The sequence below is a fragment of the Humulus lupulus genome, chromosome 7, assembly GCF_963169125.1.
Source record: "Humulus lupulus chromosome 7, drHumLupu1.1, whole genome shotgun sequence".
In the NCBI taxonomy this organism is placed as follows: domain Eukaryota; kingdom Viridiplantae; phylum Streptophyta; class Magnoliopsida; order Rosales; family Cannabaceae; genus Humulus; species Humulus lupulus.
The window spans coordinates 189,005,129-189,018,687 of record NC_084799.1 but is presented as its reverse complement, the minus strand read 5'-3'; positions in this window follow the sequence as shown (position 1 = coordinate 189,018,687).

The window sequence follows — 13,559 nt, the reverse complement described above, 5'->3', positions numbered from 1 at the left end:
AGTGTAAGTAGAAAATTACAGAGTTTCTCTCTCTAGATAATACAAGCTTTCTCTCTCTAAGCTCTCTCAGAAAATTCCCCAAGAATGCCCCAAGCAACAGTCCCAAGTTCTCAAAACCAGAGAGCTCTTTTTTTTCATTCAAAAGACCAGCCCCCAAAATGATGCCATGAGCCATTTATTTATAGGCTCATGGATCGTACATTAGATATTCCCTTTGACCGGGTCTTTCGTTCTTCCAACAAACTCTAATTAGTCAAATATAAATGATTTTAAATTACAATAATATAGCTATTATTCCAGGATATATGAGAGATCCCGTGGCAGTTGAGAGTGATTCGGGTTGAAGCTGTTACTGAGGACATAGGCAAGCACCTTTCATTGGCAAAGCACACCTCTGGTCGGTATAGGCAAAGCACTCCTCCAGCACACTTCTGGTATAGCATGACACATCTCTGGTCTAGCAAAACACTTTACTGGTCTAGGAAAACACTTTACTGGTCGGCCAAAACACATGACTAGTCGGATTACACATGACTGGTCGGCCAAAACACATGATTGGTCGGCCAAAACAACTGACCGGTCGGCCAAAACAGGTGACTGGTTGGTCAAAACGACTGACTGGTCGGCCAAACTCCTAACTGGTCAGTCAAAAATCTTTACCGGTCGGACATAAATTCTATTAGGTCGGACCGATCACTTTATCACAACTCTGAAGAACCAACACATTTACTGACTATTAATGTGCCATTTACTGACTATGCATTGCCACTTGTCACTTCTGATTGCCATGTCATCGAACTAAAATTTTGGGGATAACAGCTACCGTCCACACTCTCCCTCACTCTCCTTTTCTTTTCCTTTTTCCACATTTTCATTTCTCACCATAGAGTGCTCAATTTCTGTTAGAGAACAAAACTTTCCTTCTAAAATTAAATTTATAAAATAATGTTCATTAGAGGATTGATGGAACTAATTGATAAAGACATAATTAAAGAGGTTAACGGACATTAAGACCTAGTTTTAATTATGAACAACTAGCAAATGGTCATAACTCATGTAATGACTAAAGCAATGGATGATTTTATAGTTATAGCTTCTAATAATATAAGACTATAGTTTTGAGAGTTTAACTATGAATTTCTAGTGGAATAATTCATAATTAATAAATTAATTAATGGAACTAAGCGAGGTGAGTCTCTTGTTCTAGTTTTTCTTGATGTTCTTCAAGCTTTTGATAAGTGTAACGCCCTACTACCTTAGAGTCGTTACCGTGTGATTTTGAAATGTGCCATTAGCTCGTTAATTGAGGTTTTAGACTAAAAAGTGTGATTAAATCGGGATAAAGACTCATTCAATGAAAATTAAGTATAAAAAGGTTTGGACATCCATTAAAGTTATAAAATGTGATACATTGGGATCCCAAAATACTGCTTCAAAATATATTTACAACTTAAAAGTTAAGGTTAGTCTACCTAAGCGACAAAATCAAACGTCTACAACATGCCCCTCAAAACAACCCTGGTCGTGGCACCCAGGTAGGCCGAACATGTACGCACCGCTCCATGCCCTCCAACTCATGCTTGGTCGGTCTTTCATTTGCCCTTACCTGCACCATAGAGCACCCGTGAGCCAATGCCCAACAAGAAAACTCCACACATAGCATATGAATATTCAATCTAGTAAATGCACAACTTAAACAGATAATAGACTATTCACATAACGACCTATGCCAACCCAGGTGCTTTGCCAGGCACTGGGTTCACGGTATTCACTGAATGGGTGAGTATAACATCCTAGATGACCATGCCATGGCGGCCTACATTCAACATGCTTGTTGTCTTTCGACCTGCATTCAGCATGCTTATCGTCGTTCCCAGCCTTCGCCGATCCCGACCTCGCCAATCAGTTACAATCATACAAACATGGCATAACAAATTATAAAAATTCACATATAGCATTAAACATAGATAATAAGGCCATGCCCTGCTCTACGGACACAAACAATTTTCATACCTGTGTCCCGAGCTGACTAACTAGTGCGATCCCGAGCACGATCCCCTAAACTCGAGCCTCGGCGGTAAAACCTAGTCATAATGCAATAATAATAGACATCCATTAAGCCCTAAACCAATTAAGAACTTCAAAATAGTATTCTAGCCTCTGGGACCTCGAATCCTACTAAATCGGATAGTAGGATCCTTCTTGATCCCTTAAATTTGGGTTTCTGAGCTTAAGACCCCGTTCATGCCCTTATTCCCTATTTGAGTCATGACCCAACCCCTTAAAGGCCGCGACACACTACAAGTCAGAGAGCCTTGGGGCTCTCTCCAGGGGGACATGGGCCGCGGTGCACCCTATTTGAGCCGCGGTGCCTGAACGGTTTCAGAGGCTCCCAAGCCTCATGGTTCATGCGGGCCACGGAGCCTGAAAACATGGCTGCGGCTCGAGCCTGCAAACCAAATTTTTTTCCAGCTTTTCAAATTTAGAAAATCTCTAAAATTCAGTTCAACACATGCTTTAAGGCCAGAATTAGTCCCTCAATAACTCTCCTACACTTAAAGCAGTACAAACACCTCAGAAAAGCTAGCTAAATCCCCCAATTCAGATTAAACTCAACCTGAGCCTAAGACTTAGCTAAACTTCAATCTCAGCAGAAATTACCAATAGAAACATAGAGATAACCTTACCTCAACTAGGAATCCAATCTTGAGCTAAACCCAAACACTTAAAGTTTCAATTGCCCTTTAATTCCAAGCTTTCCTCCTTGGATTTCAGCAAAAACTTCCTTAGTTAAAGAGAGAGTAAGGGTAACAAGAGAGAGAAAAAGGAAGGCTGAGAGAGTGTGTTTTCTGATTAGTTCTAGAGTCTTACTCAAGTCTATCCTCTAAAAAAATGACCAAATTACCCCTTGTTGACGATGAGAACTCGTCAACTAAGTTGAGATGGAAAAAATTATCAAGTAAAGAAAGTCAATGAAAAAGCTGTAGAAATTTAAGTAATAACTCAAGAACACTGACAGAACAACCATGGAGAAATCAATCTTTCATTCACTCTCAAGCACTTGCTACAGTAAATTTTCCAACCCCCTTTCAGGTGGAGTTAGAGTTCATTTTATAGTAGGCTCTAATGGCCCTGGGTACATGGTGGTCCAGGAGACCAAGTGGTACATAAGTACTTTGTCAGGATTGTGGTTCCAGAGGTTGTGGTCATGCATCCAGTACAGGGGCAGGCGTCAGGAAGATGTCTCCACTACTTGTCCGTACCCATGTCAGAGTAGTGGTGGCAGACGTAGTGGTGCAGGTGGTAGTGGTGTCGACTCTGACTCCTGGCCGTAGACGTACGAACCATAACTCCTATCCCAGCATTCCCACTCCCCCACTGGTACGGGTGTCCGTATTTCGACATACAAGGTCTTAAGGGCCGTACCCAGTATGAGATCGTACAAGTACGTTCCATTCAACTCATACCCGGGCCGCTAAGCATTGGGGTCCCAAGGTATAGGGAACAAGACACTTAGCGCGCGTAAAGGTGGTGGCGTGAGGCGAGGCTCTCGGGTCCTTGACACGAGATGCCTGAAGCACCCCAAGGTCACCTGCGTGCATAAGTGATAGGCATGGGGCCTTGACAGATAGGTGCAAGGTGAGATGACTTCCTCGCGAGCCCCTTGGTGGCGAGGCTCCTTTGATGTGTGGCCTCATTCACGAGGCCACCTGGTGCTTTGGGCGTGGCTGCGCGAGGCCGAGGGCCTGCTGGGGCGTGAGGCCGCCTGGTGCTTCGGGCGTGGCTGCGCGAGGCCGAGGGCCTGCTGGGGCGCGAGGCCGCCTGGTGCTTCGGGCGTGGCTGCGCGAGGCCGAGGGCCTGCTGGGGCGCGAGGCCGCCTGGTGCTTCGGGCGTGGTTGCGCGAGGCTGAGGGCCTGCTGGGGCGCGAGGTCGCCTGGTGCTTCGGGCGTGGCTGCGCGAGGCCGAGGGCCTGCTGAGGCGCAAGGCCGTGGGACGCGCCTGACGCTGGCGCGCGCGAGGCGGATGTGCGCATGGGCGCGGGGCCGTGGGATGTGCCTGACGCTGGCGCGCGCGAGGCCATGGGACACGCACATGCGAGGCCACGGCGCAGGGCATGAGCCTGGGCACGCGAGGCTATCTCGCGGGGCTCGGCCCTAAGCACGCGAGGCCTTCCTACGAGACATGAACCTGGGCACACGAGGCCTCCCCTGTGCGTCACGCACCTAGGCACGCAAGGTCATCTCGCGGGGCGTGGTCCTAGGCATGCGTGGCCATTGGGAGAAGGCGGTGGCCTGAGCATCTCGGGGCTAAAACATGCATTTAGGCCTTTAAGGGACCTTTGCACATGTCTTGGACCTTTTATGAGCCAGGGAATATTGAGCGTCCACACTTGCCCCCCAGTTTAGGAGGGGACCTTTAGGTGCTCTTGTAGACTATTTTTCTTGTTTCTTATAAATAGGCCTTCATGCAAGGCCTATTATTTTCACCTTACTTCCTTGGCTTAGTGGTTTGGAGAATCCTACCTCTTTAAAGAGGTAAGGGGTTCAATCCCCCACAACCTCACTTTTGCCATAGTTCCCTTTATTTTATTTTTTCACTTCATTTCCATCATTCACCCTTTTTCTTTTTATTTTTATTTTTTATATATAAGCTAATTTTTGGCATGTCTATTTGGAGGCTAACACATCTTTTTGGTCTATTCTTGCAAACGCGTACTTTCGACCCTTTGGTGCTTTTTGGCCTTCGACCTCCTTTCGACCTTGACAACGCTCCACATTATCTGCTTGAGGTATACTTTCTTTTTCTCTCACGTTCATTGGGTCCAAATTAGCATCACTCGGGATGGGGTACCTTGGCCTGAGCTTGTAGTGAGTTTGACCATATGCATGCCCCTTTTTTTTACACCCTGTAGTGGGCCATTTAGGATGTTTTCATATAGAGATATTAAGCCTATTCCTTTGTGTTTTGTAGCCATCCCCTCGTTTATACGTGAACCCCTTTTTGCTGTTGGGACGAGGTCTCATGGCCAGTGACGGCCCGTCCGACATACCTCCAGGGGTTGAATTTATTGACCTGTCCTCAGATTCAAAGTCCCCTGAGGAAAACCCCTACCAGGATTATGACTCCTTAAGGCAGGCCCGTATCCGCCATCTTGAGTACATGGCTGAACTTAGGCGTAAAATTTGGGTGGTGGAGAGCGAAATTGACTCGGTGTCGAGAGGAGACGGAGCACCTTCCCCCCCAGACCTTAGTGACCATGTAGCGAGCCTTAGGATGACCCTTTTTGAATTGAATTGGGAGTTAGAGTTTATGGAGGGACACCTTCCGCCTGAGCCTTCCAGCCCACCTTCACCTGATGACTGTCATGGGGCTGCCTCTGCTTCTCCTCAGCCCTTAGTCTCAGTTTTTCCTAGCTTAGCACTTTCGCAGTCGCTCCCTCGATGGAAGACTCTTGCTAGGAAGAAAAAATGGAGGGTCAAGTGTTCTGTCTCTTCCTCACATTTTTCTTTTGATTTTGCAGATATGCCGAGGGCAAGACGACAGGTATCTAGTCAAGAGCATGACGATGACCCTTTACTAGCGTCCGAGCTGGTGTCGCATGTGTCCGAAAACAAACTGATGGACATCGTGAATCATTATCGTGTCCCTCCAGATTATGCTCTATACGCCCCTTTGGAGGCATGCCGGGCTGACCGCCCTAGGCCCGGCTTCGTGGCCCTCAATGAGCACATTCTGAAAGTGGGTGGTACCGTCCCATTACACCCGTTCTTTGTTGCGGTCCTCAACTACTTCGACCTTGCTCCGCTTCAGCTGGCACCCAATGGCTGGCTGACTTTGAGCTGCCTTTTCATTACATATATGAAACTGTTGAAACGCGCCCCTACGACAACTGAGGTGCATTTCCTCTACAACCTCATGCCCCTTCACAATTCAAAAGGCTTTTACTACTTACAAAAAGCCAACAGCGGGGCCTCTTTGATAGAGGGTTCGGTGTCTAACCCGGGGGCTTGGAAGCGGGACTTTTTCTTCGTGGAAGGCCCACTCTCCGTCCGTGAGCATTTTCGGGCCACTCCCAGTAAGTACTCTGAGCATCACTTCCTCTTTTTTGTTTTTTTTTTACAACTTATGGTTTCGTGCCTTACGCTCACATCGACTATGGCGCGTATTATGCAGAGCAATTCGCCGCACCCGTCGTCGTCGGGTCGGAAGCGAAAGACATGAGAAGGTTCCTCAGCGCTGATCCTGCCATGAAAGAGGTGGGGCGCCTTTTCACTGTGAAGAATCTGAACCGCCACAAGTTATCTCCCGTCTCTGACCCCAAGTTGCTGTGGACCATCTCTGGGTCCATGAAGACGAAGGAGGCCTTGGTCGAGCCTTGCCCAGATGACGATGAGGATGAGGAAGAGCCGGAGGAAGCCCCTCTTGACCGCGAGGGATCTCACCAGCTGCCTCAATCTCCTGGGGGATGCCCCCCGTGTGCCTCCTATGATCCGGACATAGCTCCTCGCTCTCCAGGCCAGCAGGCCGCTCCAGGGTGTTATGTTTGCCCTGACCCTGAGGGTTACGACGCCTTCACTCAGGCTCCTCTCGACCCCGGACCATCGGGGACTTATTACGCCGACCTTCCGGAGCCTCCCTCTGATCTACCAGATCCTCCGTTTTCCACCTTCACCGCGCCCCCTCCCGTTTCGGCGAGCGGTTCGTCCGTCCTCATCCAGCCCGGTGCCTCTGGTGTGGATGGGGAACCCTGGGTGACTCGGATGGCGACATCTTATGGGCAGCGATACATCCAACTTGCCTCGAGCCTCCCCGTATCTGACTGGAGTAGCCTTGGGAACGTTGCTCAGACGGACCTTGGGGAGAACCTAAGGTGTACCATGGCTTGGGTGAGTTCCTCCACCTCGCGTCGGCCCTATTATGTATAGGTGTTTATGTACATGTCTTTTGCTTTTGTCACTTATTGTTGCTGTTGTTAACTATTTTGTGCAGGCCTATACGGTGGCTATATGGTTTGCTGATACATCTAGCAACCTCTCCGCGTCTACTGCTGAGAGGGACTGCCTTATAGCTCGGGTCCAGGAGCTCGAGAAAGAGCTTGAGAAAACCCAGTCTGAGTTGAAGAAGGTTCGGGCCGAACTTGCCGCCTCGTCGGGAAGGAAGCTGAAGGCGGTTGCCAAGGCCAAGGAGCTGAAGGACCAAGTTGCCAGCCTGAAGAGCGAACTCCAGGCGACCAAGGATATCGTGACAGTGTCGCGGGAGAGGGTTACTTATTTAGAGGCCGAAGTCAAGTCTATCAGGGTCGAACTTCAGACTGCAAGGACCAATGTCGCTACGTTGCAGGAGAGAAATGCTTCCTTGGAGGCGCAGAAGACTGCCACTGAGTACAAGTCCATAGACCGTACCCTTTACAACGTATGGAGGCAGGATCCCAATTTTGACTTCTCTTCTTTTGGTGAGCATGTCGTCGCTTGAGCGGCCATGTGGAGCGCCCATGGTAGGAGGCCCTGAAGTAGTCATTTCATAACTTTTGTTAGCTAACCCACCATGGGTGTACGCTCTTTTTTTTTTGGCTTTGTAATATCATTATCACTACTATTTTTCTTTTGTAACTCTTGTACTGTCTTCAAAACTTTCTTTTTCAATGTATATATACATGTGTTGATATTTATCTCTTATTCTACTGCATTTGAGGCCCTTTTAAGCCTGTATGATGGGGTTTGGTTGGTTCCCCTCTTTTATTTACCAGGTTGGAGGTCCTTTGCAGCCCATGTGAAAGGGTTCACTGGGACCTCTTTTGGTGCCTCTTGATTACTCTTATAAGGATATTTTGACCCCTTGGGTCCTAACTATCCTTTTATATATTCTTGCGCACGCTTATTGTTTGTTGCGAGAAGCGTCCTTCTCGTCGTTATTCATAATACTATTTTTGCAAGGGTCTCTTTTGGGACCCTTTTTGGCTAGACGGCTTGGCGACCGCTCTAGACTTATTATTGTCGTTACCATATATTGGCTAGACGGCTTGGTGGCCGCTCTAGACTTATTATTGTCGTTACCATATTTTTTTTTTGTAAGTCCTTATGGCCTCCTTGATGCTCACAAGGGTAGCTAATCCTTGTGATCCCAGAAGATGCCTTGTAAGGACTCCGCTTAAGGCCCTGATATAGGGGGTCCCTCTGGGATCTCCGCTAAAGGGTCCTTTTTAGGGTCATGGTCCCTTTTGGGTCCTCCTGATGGAGGGTTGTTTGTAGGATCCTCCTGGTAGAGGGTCCCTTTTAGGAGTCTCCTTCTTAGGAGGGCAGGGGTCCTTTTTAGGATCCTCCATCAGAGGGTCCTTTTTAGGTTCCCCTTGCAGGCTGCATGTTTTTGCCTCCTGTCCTGCCCCCCAAGTGCTTGGTGAAATTTATTTCCGCAGGCACTTTGGCTGATGCTCGCGTAGCGAATAAAAGTACATATGAAGTTGCAAACAGTTTCATTTATAACACGCGGTTTACAACCAACTTTTTAAATAAAAAGGGGGTCACATCTAACTAGGAGGTTACCTAGGTAGCCTCTTTGATTCTTACTTACTTAAGCTAAAACAACGAAGAACAAACTAAACATAGGTTCTTTTGGCACTGAGAGCCGAAGCCTTGCTGGTAGCACTTCTCGAGAGGCTTCGTAACCCGTGGGTCCAATCTTGTGCGGATCTAGCTTGTGTGGGTCGCTCCTTCATACACAGCCATTGTCATTGGTATAGATGGTTTGGTGGCTGGGCGGAGGGACATGTTATAGCATTCCCTTGCTTCCTTCTGCTCCCCTTTCACGCATGCTACTCCCCCAGGGGTTGGGAATTTCATAGCTAGGTGATACACAGAAGTTATCGCCTTCAATTCTCTCAGAGAGGGTCTCCCTAATACCGCATTGAAGGCTGAGGTGCACTCCACCACGACAAAGTTAGCCATTACGGTGGTTTTCTTGGGTTGCTCCCCCATGGTGAGGGCTAATTCGATTGTCCCTAGGGGTTGCATCGAATCTCCCGTAAACCCATACAAAGTCGTAGTGCAAGGCTTTAGGTGATGGAGGCTCAATCCCATCTTTTCCAGCGCTGGTCGATACAAAATGTCCACGGAGCTCCCGTTATCCACCATGACCCGATGTGCCCTCATGTTAGTGAGCTGGGCGGTTAGCACCAGGGGGTCATTATGAGGGAAATGCACCCCCTGAGCATCTTCTTCAGTGAAAGTTATTGAGTCATTCTCGCCCTTGAAGCTCTTCGGGGGGCGTTGCTCTAAACTTAAAACACAAGGTGGTGGTCTTCGTCGGGCCTCCTTGGCATACCTGTCTCGCCCTTTCCTTGAATCGCCTCCGAATCCTAGTCCTCCAAAGATGGTCCTGACCTCTCCTTGCACTTCTGGCCTCTGGTTATCCTTGCGCACATACCTGTCCAAATGTCCTCTACGGATGAGTTCCTCAATTTCCACCTTCAAATGATTGCACTCCGCAGTGGTGTGGTCGATGTCCTTGTGATATTGGCAATACTTGCTGGGGTCTCTTTTAGACCGATCTTTTTTTATTGGCGGGGGCCTTTTGAAAGGAACCTGGTTTTCGTTCGTAAGGAAAATATCCTCCCTCGCATGGGTGAGGTTAGTGTAAAAGGTGTAGGGGCTCTGCGTGCGCTCATCAGAGCGTTGGTGCTTCCGGGGTCGATCATCCCTCATACCCTCATAAGTCCCCTTCTTCTTTGCACCGCTTTGGTTGTCCTGGACCGATGGTTTTGGGGGCGATGGGCCTTTTCCTGCTTTGAGGTTCTCGTGACCATCCTCCACGCGAATGTACTTTTGTGCCCGCTCGTAGAAATCATCCAAGTCTGTGACCTCTCTCTTGAGCATGTTATCCCATAACTTGCTCCCTGGGCGTACTCCTGTCGTGATGGCCATTTTCAGCTCTTGGCGGGTCAGGCTTCCTACCTTAGCCGCCTCCATGTTAAATCTGTGGATATAGCTCTTCAGACTCTCGTTTTCGCCTTGCTTCACATTGGCGAGGCTGGTGCCTGGCATTGTGTAGTCTCGCACAGCGTGGTGCTGCTGGAGGAACTCATCAGAAAGTTGCTGCCAAGATCGGATGGACCCCGGTCTAAGCCTCTTGAACCATTTGTACGTAGGTCCTTTTAATGTGACGGCGAAGTAATGACATCTAGCCCCGCTGCCAATTCCCCTCAGCTTCATCTGGTCGTTAAATGTGTCTAGATGATATTTTGGATCTGCGCTTCCTTCGTAGGGAGTCATGTGGGGCTCTTTAAGGTTGGCAGGGAGCCTGATGGCCTGGATCTCCCTGATGAAGGGTGACTCATGGTCGAACTCCTTATCAAAAATTCGACCTCCTGATGTGATGACGATCTTGCTTCGCAGGCTCTTCATTTCTGTGTCCAAGTCCTGCCTTCTCTTGCTTAAGGAGTCCTTTAAAGTGGACGGGTTAGGGTCACCCCCCTCTTTGCCCTCCCGAGGTGCCACAGGGGGCGTGGTCCCTTTACCTGCCCTCTTTTTATTGAGCTCCTCCCGCAGATCTGAGGGGGCTCTCTTAGAGGTGACCTCATCCTCATTGCGAGGGGCAGCGTTGGTCCTTGGCTCTGGTTTTTGGGCCTGCTTTGGTGGTTCGGGATGTTCGCGTCGCTTCGCTCGGGGGGTGTTACTGGTAGAGTGCCGGGTCCTCCCATCATCTACTGGTACGGTGGTCTCCACCCCCTCCTGACCTTTTTCCTTCCCCTTAGGCAAGGTCACGCTTGACTTACCCTACAATAGGCCATTCAGCACCTCTTGCATGTTTTCCAGGGTGGTCTCCAACCTTTGGTTCTTACGGTGGAGCTCACGCATTTCTTCTTCATAGAATCGAGATTTCGAACTCGAGCTCACGGAATGGACCCGGGGATGCTTATCACGCCTACGGGTAGAAGGGCCCGGGTCCTGCCAGCCGGAGTTCAGTACCTGTGGTGACTTAGGGAGAGGGAACTCTTTAGCATTTCCCGGTGGTGCTCTTGGAGGACTTTCACCAAGTGTAGCGGCCGGTGATGAGGTCACTCTATCACCTTCGTGAACCTCAGGGTCCTTCGGGGGCTCCACGTCTCTGGGTGGAGGAGCATCCTTCATGGAGGCCTTCAGCTGGACTCCGTTCGGGTGAACCTCTACCTCTCGTGGCTCCCTGAGCCGCTTCGAACGTCTTGGCATTTCTTCTCGCCGGAAAAAATGGAGAACAGTAGCTTGGAACTAACGTTCCCACAAACGGCGCCAAACTGTTGACGGTGAGAACTCGTCAACTAAGTTGAGATGGAAAAAATTATCAAGTAAAGATAGTCAATGAAAAAGCTGTAGAAATTTAAGTAATAACTCAAGAACACTGACAGAACAACCATAGAGAAATCAATCTTTCATTCACTCTCAAGCACTTGCTACAGTAAATTTTCCAACCCCCTTTCAGGTGGAGTTAGAGTTCATTTTATAGTAGGCTCTAATGGCCCTGGGTACATGGTGGTCCAGGAGACCAAGTGGTACATAAGTACTTTGTCAGGATTGTGGTTCCAGAGGTTGTGGTCGTGCATCCAGTACAGGGGCAGGCGTCAGGAAGATGTCTCCACTACTTGTCCGTACCCATGTCAGAGTAGTGGTGGCAGACGTAGTGGTGCAGGTGGTAGTGGTGTCGACTCTGACTCCTGGCCGTAGACGTACGGGCCATAACTCCTATCCCAGCATTCCCACTCCCCCACTGGTACGGGTGTCCGTATTTCGACATACAAGGTCTTAAGGGCCGTACCCAGTATGAGATCGTACAAGTACGTTCCATTCAACTCATACCCGGGCCGCTAAGCATTGGGGTCCCAAGGTATAGGGAACGGGACACTTGGTGCACATAAAGGTGGTGGCGTGAGGCGAGGCTCTCGGGTCCTTAACACGAGATGCCTGAAGCACCCTGAGGTCACCTGCGTGCATAAGTGATAGGCATGGGGCCTTGACAGATGGGTGCAAGGTGAGATGACTTCCTCGCGAGCCCCTTGGTGGCGAGGCTCCTTTGACGCGTGGCCTTATTCGCAGGCCACCTGGTGCTTCGGGCGTGGCTGCGCGAGGCCGAGGGCTTGCTGGGGCGCGAGGCCACTTGGTGCTTCGGGTGTGGCTACGCGAGGCCGCCTGGTGCTTCGGGCATGGCTGCGCGAGGCCGAGGGCCTGCTGGGGCGCGAGGCCGCTTGGTGCTTCGGGCGTGGCTGAGGGCCTGCTGGGGCACGAGGCCGTGGGACGCACCTGACGTTGGCGCGCGCGAGGTGGATGTGCACAGGGGCGCGGGGCCGTGGGACGCGCCTGACGCTGGCGCGCATGAGGCCATGGGACACGCACATGCGAGGCCACGGCGCGGGGCATGAGCCTGGGCACGCGAGGCCATCTCACGGGGCTCGACCCTAAGCACGCGAGGCCTTCCTACGAGACATGCACCTGGGCACACGAGGCCTCCCCTGTGCGTCACGCACCTAGGCACGCAAGGTCATCTCGCGGGGCGTGGTCCTAGGCATGCGTGGCCATTGGGAGAAGGCGGTGGCCTGAGCGTCTCGTGGCTAAAACATGCATTTAGGCCTTTAAGGGACCTTTGCACACGTCTTGGACCTTTTATGAGCCAGTGAATATTGAGCGTCCACACCCCTATGTCAACCCTTAGCCACTTAATGCCTCCAAGGGCAATCCCATCATTTGCCACACACTGTTAATTCCTCAAGTATTCCTATAATTCCACAATTAACCCCGACATACTTAAATAATTGCTAAATAGCTACCCATTACTCGGTAAATCCTGAACACATGCTATGTTCCCAAAATACCCCTAGGCTCACCCTGAGCTGGGTATTCGACCCCATTGTGACTATTATGCTAATTCGCTCCCTAGGACTGTTTCAAATCACACATCTCAATTATATCTCCACAACATTGTGGTCTTAAGCACATCACACACACATAATATCATTTACACCCTCAACAGGCCAAAATTACAAGTATGCCATTATTAACATGAATGGGTCCACATGCATATTTAATTCACTTAAACATGCATATCTAGTCATATAATCATTTAATCCAAGTAATCACATACTGGTACACACATATCCCAATTAACCACATAATAACATAATTAAATCAATTATTGCCCTCCTGTCACGCTAATCAAGGCACCAAACCTTATTAGCAAATCTAGGACATTACAATTATCCTTCCTTACAGAAATTTTGTTCTCAAAATTACCTGAATAACTCGGGATATCGATCCTGCATATCAGACTCAAGCTCCCAAGTTGCCTCTTCCACCTTGTTGTTTCTCCACAACACTTTCACCAAGGAAATGGTCTTGTTTCGCAAGACTTTATCTTTTCGGTCTAGAATCTAAACTAGCTTCTCCTCATAAGACAACTCTTGATCTAGCTCTATATTTTCATAGCTTAGCACATGTGTAGGATCTGATATGTACTTCCAAAGCATAAACACGTGGAATACGTTGTGAACCCCTAATAAAGATGGAGGCATAACTAATCTGTAAGCTACCTCTACAACC